We start from the raw sequence: 10,019 nt of genomic DNA on the forward strand, positions 1-10,019 counted from the left end.
TTCTGGGTATGCCCAGTGCTCCTGCCAGCTAGCAAAGGAAATTTTGCTCTACATGTCATTTCTGACTCTGCCAAAGGTTTGGAGTTACTCTTTTGAAGAAGAAGAAGAAGAAGAAGAAGAAGAAGAAGAAGAAGAAGAAGAAGAAGAAGAAGAAGAAGAAGAAGAAGAAGAAGAAGAAGAGCTCCTGCATTCTCTTGAGGACCAGTGTCCTGGCAAAGAACCAATCAGAACACATTGCACTCTGTCTTACCTCTTCCTCACTTGGCACCAAGAGGGCGAAACAATACATAAAGTCAGTTTTAAAAATAGCAGGTTTCTTACACAAGGTGGCCTATTTACAAATACAGATAAATATAAAATGTTCATCATCATCATCATTTGGCCTATTCCTTCTTGATGTAACAAAGCTATATAAGAGCACAGAACATGCTGTCTCCATTTTAGCAAAGTGACTCAAATAAGAAAGCCACAAAAGAACAACGAAGAAGCGTGCAGTTAGATCCAAACAGCCTGCAGCAAGATAGCTCTGAAAAGAGATTGCAATCAGTCTTGCATGGGCTGTGGTAAACTGGAGAAGATGAAAGGAGGAAAACTGTTAAAGCAGAGATCAACGTAACTTGTGATACAAATGAAACAGGAGCTCCTGGCATCTTGAGACACAGGATATATCTTTGTCCATTGGGAACTACTAAACTGTATGTGAATCTGGACTTGTATATCCACGACATACATATTTAAATATACACCTTCCCTTTTCTCTCTCTACAATGCTTAAAAGGCATGAAACAAACTGTATCACATAAGATGTTCTCCAGTGGGTCAGTGAGTCTGGCTCTTAACCAGAAGGTTGGTGGTTCGAGCCCACGCAGGGATAGCTGTGGTCAAGATTCCAACTCTACAATTCTATGATTCTATAAGAAGCCTAGGTCTGGTTTTCCCAAACTGGTCCACAGCCTACTAATGGCCCTTGAGCTTCATTCAGGTGGTCTGCAGCATATCTGCAGATTTGGGGTTGAAAATGGGAGGCAGCACATTCATCACATTAAATAGTTATACTGCTTTGAATTGTATTTTTATTGGCTCCTTGTGCTCCAAAATCTTCTCTGTTTTTGGGCTGTAAGCTACAAACAGAATTGCAACGGACTTTGCACACATTGGCTTCCTGCTGTGTTCTGTGCACCATAGCCTGGGACAATTCCCACTCCTTCTCTTTCCCCTCTTTTCTTCCCCAATGCATTTCATTAGTGAATAGGAAGGAAGGAAGGAAGGAAGGAAGGAAGGAAGGAAGGAAGGAAGGAAGGAAGGAAGGAAGGAAGGAAGGAAGGAAGGAAGGAAGGAAGGAAGGTAGGTCCAGTGCTATCTTTCTAGAAAAAGCGGTGTCAGAACTCACCATAAACGCCTCCCTCATTCTCTTAGAACAGCAATAGCACCCCTGAGAGGTGTCGGAACTGAGTGCCGGCGAATTCCGGCTGGAAAAAAAGTCCTGGAAAGGTCTATAAACCAGGAAGGTAGGAGGTCTACTTTTTCCATTGTTCCAGTCTGCCCTCTTCCAACTAATCCTGATTTGTTCAGCTCATTTGAACTAGTTTTCTCCCTACCAACTCTGATAGAGAAAGACAGCCAGAGAGACAGGAAGAAAATTGCAGTTTAAAGGAGTAATAACAAGTTGTTTTCAATCTAAGCACTGAAATCACCCTTATAAGTACAGTATAGAATGCAAATGTGTAGTACTGTAGTACCTTGTTCATATAGATCAGTAGTAGGGAATCTCTTTCCCACAGGCCAATCTTGGCCTGCGATTGGTTCAGTTTGGTCTGTGAGGCCATTTCCCCAAGAAATGGCATTGGGGAAGTTATTGATTCCAATTTCAATACGGTGGTACCTCAGGTTACGTACTTAATCTGTTCCTGAGGTCTGTTCTTAACCCGAAACAGTTCTTAACCTGAGGTGCGATTTTGCTAATGGGGCCTCCCACTGCCACCGCGTGAGTGGCGGCATGTGATTTCCATTCTCATCCTGGGGCAAAGTTTGCAACCCAAGGTACTACTTCCGGGTTAGTGGAGTTTGTAACCCGAAGTGTTTGTAACCTGAAGCGTTTGTAACCCAAGATACCACTGTACTGTTTACACCTGCAAAAGCTTTGGAGTGGACATTCTACTTTGTTGCCAATTGGTGCATGTCCCATGACTTCCTATTGAAAGTCTGCATATTTTCCTACCACAAATGCAAGAGTACCCCTTGTTGTGAAGCACCCCTTAAATCCAGTTTTTGCACCCGAGAATGGCATTTTTAGAAGCCATTTCTCAGAGATTTAGGAGAAACTTTCTGACTGGAAGCCATCGGTATGGAAATGCTGTAGCTTTACAAACAAACAAATTGGGGGGGGGGGAACCCACAAGCTAAGAATTAGGCCAAAGCAATTAAAGATGTACTATTCAGCAAGCTTCTAGTTTATGTTCTCTTTAAAGCTCTACAGTGGATTATTTCACTAATATCTGGTTTCACCTACAGCGATACAAAACAAGCTTTAATTGCACACACCTCAGTAGAAAAAGAAAGCGTCAACCGATCCAAAAATCCTCATTCTCACAGTAATCAGGTAACTGCCTTTGGAAATGGTACAATTTCTGCTGGCCAGGCTTCAGTTGAGAGGGGGAAAGGCCTTTTGCAAGCAGTCTTTTAAACACACTTGAGTGACCTTCTGTGTATGAGGGTTTAATACTCTGTCCTTTAAGTTGTAAATTTGCTTTCCACTCAAGATATTGAGACTGTGGAGCCTTGAGACAAAATTTCCCAACAGTCACTGCTGTGGCCTTGATCTCTGACCTAAGGTGCTTTCCAGATGGCATGGCTGACCCTACCATTAGGCAGAGTGAGGCAATTGCCTTAAGTAGCAACAGGGTCAGACATGCCACCTCCCCAAAGGCAGGTATGGGGGGTATCAGGCTTTGGGAAGGAGGTGCAAGGCTATGGCAGAATCCTAGAGCCCTCCTACTGCCTTCCCAAAGGTGGGCAAGTGCTAACTAGGCATTGGGGAAGTAGGTGGGAAGGTGGCTTTTGCCCCTTGTGCCTTGACCCCCCCTGTGCTGCCCTTAATCCACCTCTGGTAGCAGAAGGAGGGTGTGGCAGCAGAGGCAGCCTCCCATCCCTAGCTATTCCCCTCCGTTGGAGATCAGAGCTGGATGTGTGACACAGACCTCTTCTGGCCTCATATTGAGGAGCAGCCATAGCTCAGCATTTCATGCACTTAACTTGCAGGGGGTCTGTGGTTCCATCCTTGGCATCTTCAGACAATGGAACTCAGGTAGCAAGTGATGTGAAACACATAGTAAGGAAGCTGCCTTATAGTGAGTCAATCACTAACTCAGCATTGTCGACACTGACTGGCAGCAGCTCCCTATTATTTCAGACAGGGGACAGTCCCAGCCCTACTTGGAGTTGCTGAACATTGAACTTTGGGACCTTCTGCATACTAAGCAGATACTATCCCACTAAGCTATGGCTCTTCATCATTAGAGTCTGAGGCTGCAGCTGACAGGAACAGGGCACTGGGGGTGAAGCTAGCTTGTGTGGCCTCCCTCTGTGCATTCTTGGCAAACATCTAAACAGAGCTAGAAACACATTCTAAAGTATAGCGGAGATTATTTGAACACATATCTGCTGCATTCTGGTGCCCTTGTTTTCAGAGCAGAATGAGTGCACTGGGGAAACCCAGCCAGATGGGCGGGGTATAAATTGTTGTTGTTGTTGTTGTTGTTTCAATTGGGGTTTAAACCACTTGTTACATTAAGTGAATGAAATCAATTAACATGTGATAGTTTTGAAAAATTTAATAGCCTTGGCCCTAATGAAAACATGCACCCCTGGTTTTTGCATTTCGATACATTAGTTACTTTCATGCAATTACCGGTAACTTGCTGTGTGAGAACATGATGATTCTCTGTCCTTCACTCATGTTTGCTGGTCCAAGCTGGTCCCCCAAAGAAATATGCAGCTAACCACTCTTGTTTCAGCTGCACCCCTTTGAGTTCAGGAAGGTTGTCTGGTATAATTGAGATGGGAGTTTGGTCCAAATAATCTCCATTCTACTATCACGGGCTTCAACATACTCAGCATTGCAACAGGATCTGCTCAAAGGGCAGAGTGCATGGAGTGCAAATTTTGTCCCTGCCAGATAAGCAGTCGTGAAATCAAGCCACTGCTTACTCAACCACTGTGAGAACAGTAAGAGAAAGCAGTTTAGGAAACATTGTCGGCTCTGTAGCTTGTACTCTAGCCTTTCCTGCGATGATAACAAGGAACAGGTAATTCTCACTCTGCAAATGTGACTTTAGGGGCTCCAATTATATATATAATTGGAGTGGAACCTCAGTTTTCAATCGTCTCAGAAGTTGAACGTTTCAACTTTCAAATTCCGAAAACCCATAAGTAACTGCTCTGGTTTTCGAATGATTTTCAGAAGCTGAATGTGCAACACAGCTTCCATATTGAGTTTCCCTATTGCAGTGGTGACCAAACTTTTTTCAAAGAGGGCCAGATTTGATGAAGTGAACATGCATGAGGGCCGGCCAAAGTTGTTGAGTTTTTTTTAGGATTTTGCCCCAGAGTTGTTGAGCTTATTTTTAGAATTACCGGTACATTTACACTTAGGTATTGAGAAGACGGAAGAGAACAGTGACTGTGGTCTGATTTGATGAAGTGAACATACGTGAGGCCTGGCCATTTTACCTGACCTTCTTAGAATCATTAAAATTAAATGCAAATTTAAATGCCCCCTGGCCAACCAGATTGGTCGACCCAAGGAGTGATGCAGCCAGGGACTCCCTAATGGCACAGGGGCTAGCCACACACCCCGTGCAGAGGGGAGATCGCATGAGGAGCCTGCAAAAAGGAAACGGCTTTGGTGGGCAGGCGCTTGGGGGCTGCAAGACAGTGCCATTATTATATACCTTTAGGCGCCAGGCCAAAACTTTCCTCTATAACCAGACCTTTGGCCTTTAACTATCTGAGACCTATTAGAGGTTGGTGAGGTGGTTTTAATATATCTGAATGGGGTTTATTGTCTGTTTGGTTCTAAGTTGCTTTGGGTGGCCCCAGGCAAGATAAAGTGACTGAGAAATTCAATTTTTAAAAACAAACAAATAAATAAATGTGCCAGGGCTGAAGTGGTTTGGCCACAGATTGTAAGAGTGTGGAATGAGTGCTGTTGCACACATATCCCACTTGTCGGCTTCCTACAGGCATCTACTTGGCCACTGTGAGAACAGGACGCTGGACTAGATAAACCTATGGCCTGGTCCAACAAGGCTTCTGTGATGTTAATGTGGCATTTGCACTGCTTCTCTGCCCATGACTCCACCCTATGTCAGTTTTTCTGCTGGAAGGGTGTTCCAGCAGTATATTTGGTTTAAAGGCACCACCAGGGATGCTGTGTGTGTGTGTGTGTGTTTAAACTTACTCTTGTTGTGTATTCTAACATCAGAATAATCTACAGTACAAGCAAAACATCCAGTTCTTTGCAATGCAAACCCACCTCAGGGGAAACTGAACACCACTCAGCACAGGCAGAGTCTTGTTTTAAAGGCATATTGACTCTGGAATGTATTCCTACAAGACCTTGCCCTGGAAAAACAACAGGTTTGAAGCAGAAAATCTTGTTCTTGCAAAGACAAATGCTTAACATGGTGATGATAGCCATGCTGTGAGGTGCTGGCATCTCATAGAGATAGAGTCTACCAATAACACTTTTTTTGGGGGGGAATAACACATCAGGGTGTTTTGACAAGCAAACACAGCTCAGAGGATAGGGTTACACCCCTGTTCTCCGTATCACAGTCCCATTCCAGATGGGGAGACGGACTTATTTATTTTTTAGAAATGGAAAGAGATGTGGACAGTCCTAATCATGCTACAGTATAAACATTAAATGAAAAGATTCCAAGAGCTCTGGCCAGGTAAAGGAATAATTTTTAGAAAGTTTTAAGTTGAGAATAATATTCATCATTCATGAATGGTACGCTTTGACCTTGAAACTATGAAACTAGAGCTGACGAAGAATAAACTGAAACAGGGCCTTGTCCTGTATTTCTAAAACTGGATTGCTACTGGAATTTGTCTTATTATTCTCAACTTAAAACTTTCTTAAACTTATCCCTTTACCTGGCCAGAGCTCTTGGAATCTTTTCATTTGATTTTCTCAACTCTCCAAGGACTCCAATTTATACAGTATAAACATTAAACATAATTTGGTCTCGACAAAGAAGCAAGCTGAATAGTACTTTAATGTTTTCCAGGATGGAAAAAAAGAGTGAACAAGCTTCAGCACCTTGATGTTTCTACTACATGCCCTTTCTGCAGGCTAGGATTTCTATAGTCCATTCCTATCTTGTTAAGGCTTGTCACACCATCACTTCCGTAGCCAGAAGCAGATTCCATATCTGATCAGGTATTGGTTGTGAAAGTGGTAAGCTGCTACCTGATACCTTGAATGAATTATGTGTTTTACCATCATGGTAAAGTACTATTCAACTGTAGTTTTCAGGTGAAGGTGACCAGAACTAATTTGTACAATGATGCAGAATAATTACATAACAGGGGAGTTTGGTAAATTGTCTCTATTTCTAATTTATTATATTAAAACTAACGGCCTGGAAACCCAGCCAGATGGATGGGGTATAAATTATTATTATTATTATTATTATTATGCTTGGGAGTAGACATGACACAGCTTAATTTATGTGTCTTGCCAATGGGCTGTAGCATACACTTTTACTTAGCTTTAACATAATTGGGAAAAAATACATTTAACATGCAAAGGAAACTTATGGTAAACGTAAGTGCAACAACAACAAAAATAGACAAGCATAAGCATGAAATGGTTGTGTGAAATTGATTTGTTGATCTCTGTTGCTTGATGGATTCTAAACCAGCAAAAGTAGTCCGGAAAATATTAAATATAGTTCTCTTTGCAAGAAACTGCTTTCATTTTCTCTCTCTCTCATTGCAACTTTAACTTTGCAGGCAGGGGTCTAGTGAACTGATACTGATTCTAAATACTTGGCACAGGAATTTATGGGTCCTTGAAAATGAGCCTGATTCCCAAGTGGTATGTTTCAGATTGAAGTGCCAGAAATCAACTGTACTTGGGAACTAAAATTGACAGGAGACTTCAGCTTCAGTTTTGACACACCAGAAGCAAACATTTTCCTATGAAAGTCCATGTTTTTAGAATTAAACTCATTGCCTTCTATGATCTGCCACATTTTTGCTGCCATTCAACAAGTACTGCATAGGTAATCTTGTAAGGATGGCTTATAGACATGCACCTGTGGGTTCAATCCTAATGACATTTAACAAGGAGTAAACTCCACGGAATTCAGTAGGACTTACATTTGAGTAGGCATGCTTAGGATTGCAGCCTCTGTTAACGCGTAAGGCTTAAAATGAACATTTTGTGTGGATATTCTGAATTTATTATTGCTTAGAATCCAGGCCCTGGATAAATTTCAAAAATAGCACATGACAGAAATGCAAGGTCAAAGGCAGAAAATGTGCCACGGAGATGTTACTGCATATCCAAAACATGGACTGTTTATTATACAGGAGTTGCACCACATTCTATTTTACGTCACTTGGAGTATGGACAAACAGCCTGGGATCTAGTTTCTGTGAGCATGTCACTGGAGAACATTTACATGAACATTCATCACTGTCAGGACAGGAGGTGACTAGACGCTACAACCTCATGGCAGTCATACATGCATAATGAAAGTTAGGGTACCAGGATTTCAAACCAGGACAACCCATATATATATATTAATTTTTTAAAAAATGCCCTACAAGTTAGGTTTCCAGTACACTTGAAGAAGCAAGCTAATCTATCTGCACATTAGAACTTTTAACAAATGCAACAACTTCACTTATCCTTAGCTCTCTCTCGCACACAAATATGCAATGAATGGCTTGGCTAAGAGCCAAAAAAGCATGGCTGCTTCTTGTTTGGAAATGACAGCAAAATTAGATTTGCAGCATAAGTCTTGGCTCCAGTACAAATGTGCCTGGGAGAACCATCCATGGAAAAGAAAACCAAACCATAAGAGTGATGCTAACATCTGTCATGGAGCACTGAAAACAGTAGTATTTGTCTTTGTAAAAGTTACTGTATTGCCATTGCATGCATCTGAAACATGCCCAGAGAGGGACTTTCCCAGGTTCCTAGCAGAATGCAGGGAGCTGTAATAGGAGAGACAAAAGGAATTGCTTTGAGCTGGGTTTTTAGAATCTTTCCTCCAGACAGTTATCATTTTTATCTGCTACCTTCATCATTCCTACTTGCTCCTGCTAGCCAAAACAGACACTCTGGACAAGCCTCAGGTATGGGAATGATTTCCAAAGAAGTCTTTGGCTGGTGTGGCATTATTACTCCAGTGCCAAGAAGGGTAATGTGATAATATAAGGGAAAATGCAATATAAAAAGTAAAAACAGAGAGGTAGAGGTAACTCAGTCTTCATAGGACATTCCTGCACACACTTCAATGGGGACCTCCATTTATAACCACTGTCTGAGCAGACCATATTCTGAAAGTTTTGCTCTGATTAATTCTGTAGGGATGTGGGTCAGGATGTAAGAGTAACCAGACATTCCTTTTGTTTGATTGCTATTTGTCTTGCATCACAACTAAAACACATAATATTCCATTTCTATTAATCACATAGGCTACCTACAATAGAACTAGTTAATAGTGCATTAATAAACTATAGTTATACTGCTTATTCCATCAGTGATGCAGCAATAAAGTGAAATACATGCTAAATACCATGTGCTGTATCTAATGTGAGCCCTCAGAGCAAGTCTATTAATATTAAAGGAAATGACTTAGATCTATTAATTTCAATGGGCCAACTCTGAGTAAAACTTATTTGGAGACAACCTTGTATTTCTTTAGGTGACCACTTAAGATAAGGCAAGATTATTATTTTTTAAAGAAATACATCTGTAAATGTGTAATCTTCATATCTTCAGACTCTATGGGGGGAAGGACAGCCTGTTGATAGTACACTCAGATAAATGTTGCTTCACTTGTAATCTTAGCTAAAACTTGTAGGGTAAAGATATTTGTTTTGACTATAAAGGCTTTTGAACCCTCCATGACATCATAATTCCATATTGGACTATGTGTATTATTTCAAAATATAATGGAACCATGTCCAGAATTTATCAGGTATTTCTTGGGAGAACCCAAGGGCTAAGTGCGCTTTTGCACTCCACTGCTGCTGTGTTCCATGTGAAGTTCAGGGTTGGTATATACTGTATTAATTTGAGATCTTTGGTAGTAATCCCACATCCTAATTTTGCTTGACTGCAATGGTCTAGAATTTCACATTACAGTTCAGCCTTGAAATTTTCAACCATTTTGCATCGCCAGCTCAGGAACCAGTCTAGTCCGCTGCAGGTGTAGCACTTATATTCAGGGGGATACTCCCAGCGCCTGGCTACCTACGGTATTTTCTCCTCCTTGCCCAACTGACACAATGAGGCACTTGGAGTGCCAAGTGGATACAGTATAAGGAAAGGGAGGCGCCACTTATATTCCTTGGAGTTTTCATTCCTTGAGAAACTGAAAGATCCGATACGAGAGATGCGCACCATTCTCTGTAATCCTACTATACCTAAAAGAAGAGCCCTGCTGAGAGTTGCCTGTACACAGGCCGGGTTGCTACCATCTGGAGTGAACAGGAGCGAGCCTTGTCCGTGCGCACTCCCTCAACTATGAAATTCTTTTGTCAATGCTTGCACGAGTTTAAACCAGTCATCACTACAAATATGGCATGTTGTTGGGGGGGGGGAACTCATTGAAAAGAAAGGGAGGCGCTTTTCCCGCTTCCAAATTGCAAATTGCAGGAGCCTCTAGTTTGGGCGCTACTGCGCGAAGGAAGTAAGGCAGGCAGCCGCCCCAGGACCAGCTAGGCCCTCCTCCTTTCACGTTAGGCTGAGGGGATCGGGGCCGAGGAGGCTGCCT

This window comes from Zootoca vivipara, chromosome 9 (assembly GCF_965207765.1).
Source record: "Zootoca vivipara chromosome 9, rZooViv2.hap1.1, whole genome shotgun sequence".
In the NCBI taxonomy this organism is placed as follows: Eukaryota; Metazoa; Chordata; class Lepidosauria; order Squamata; family Lacertidae; genus Zootoca; species Zootoca vivipara.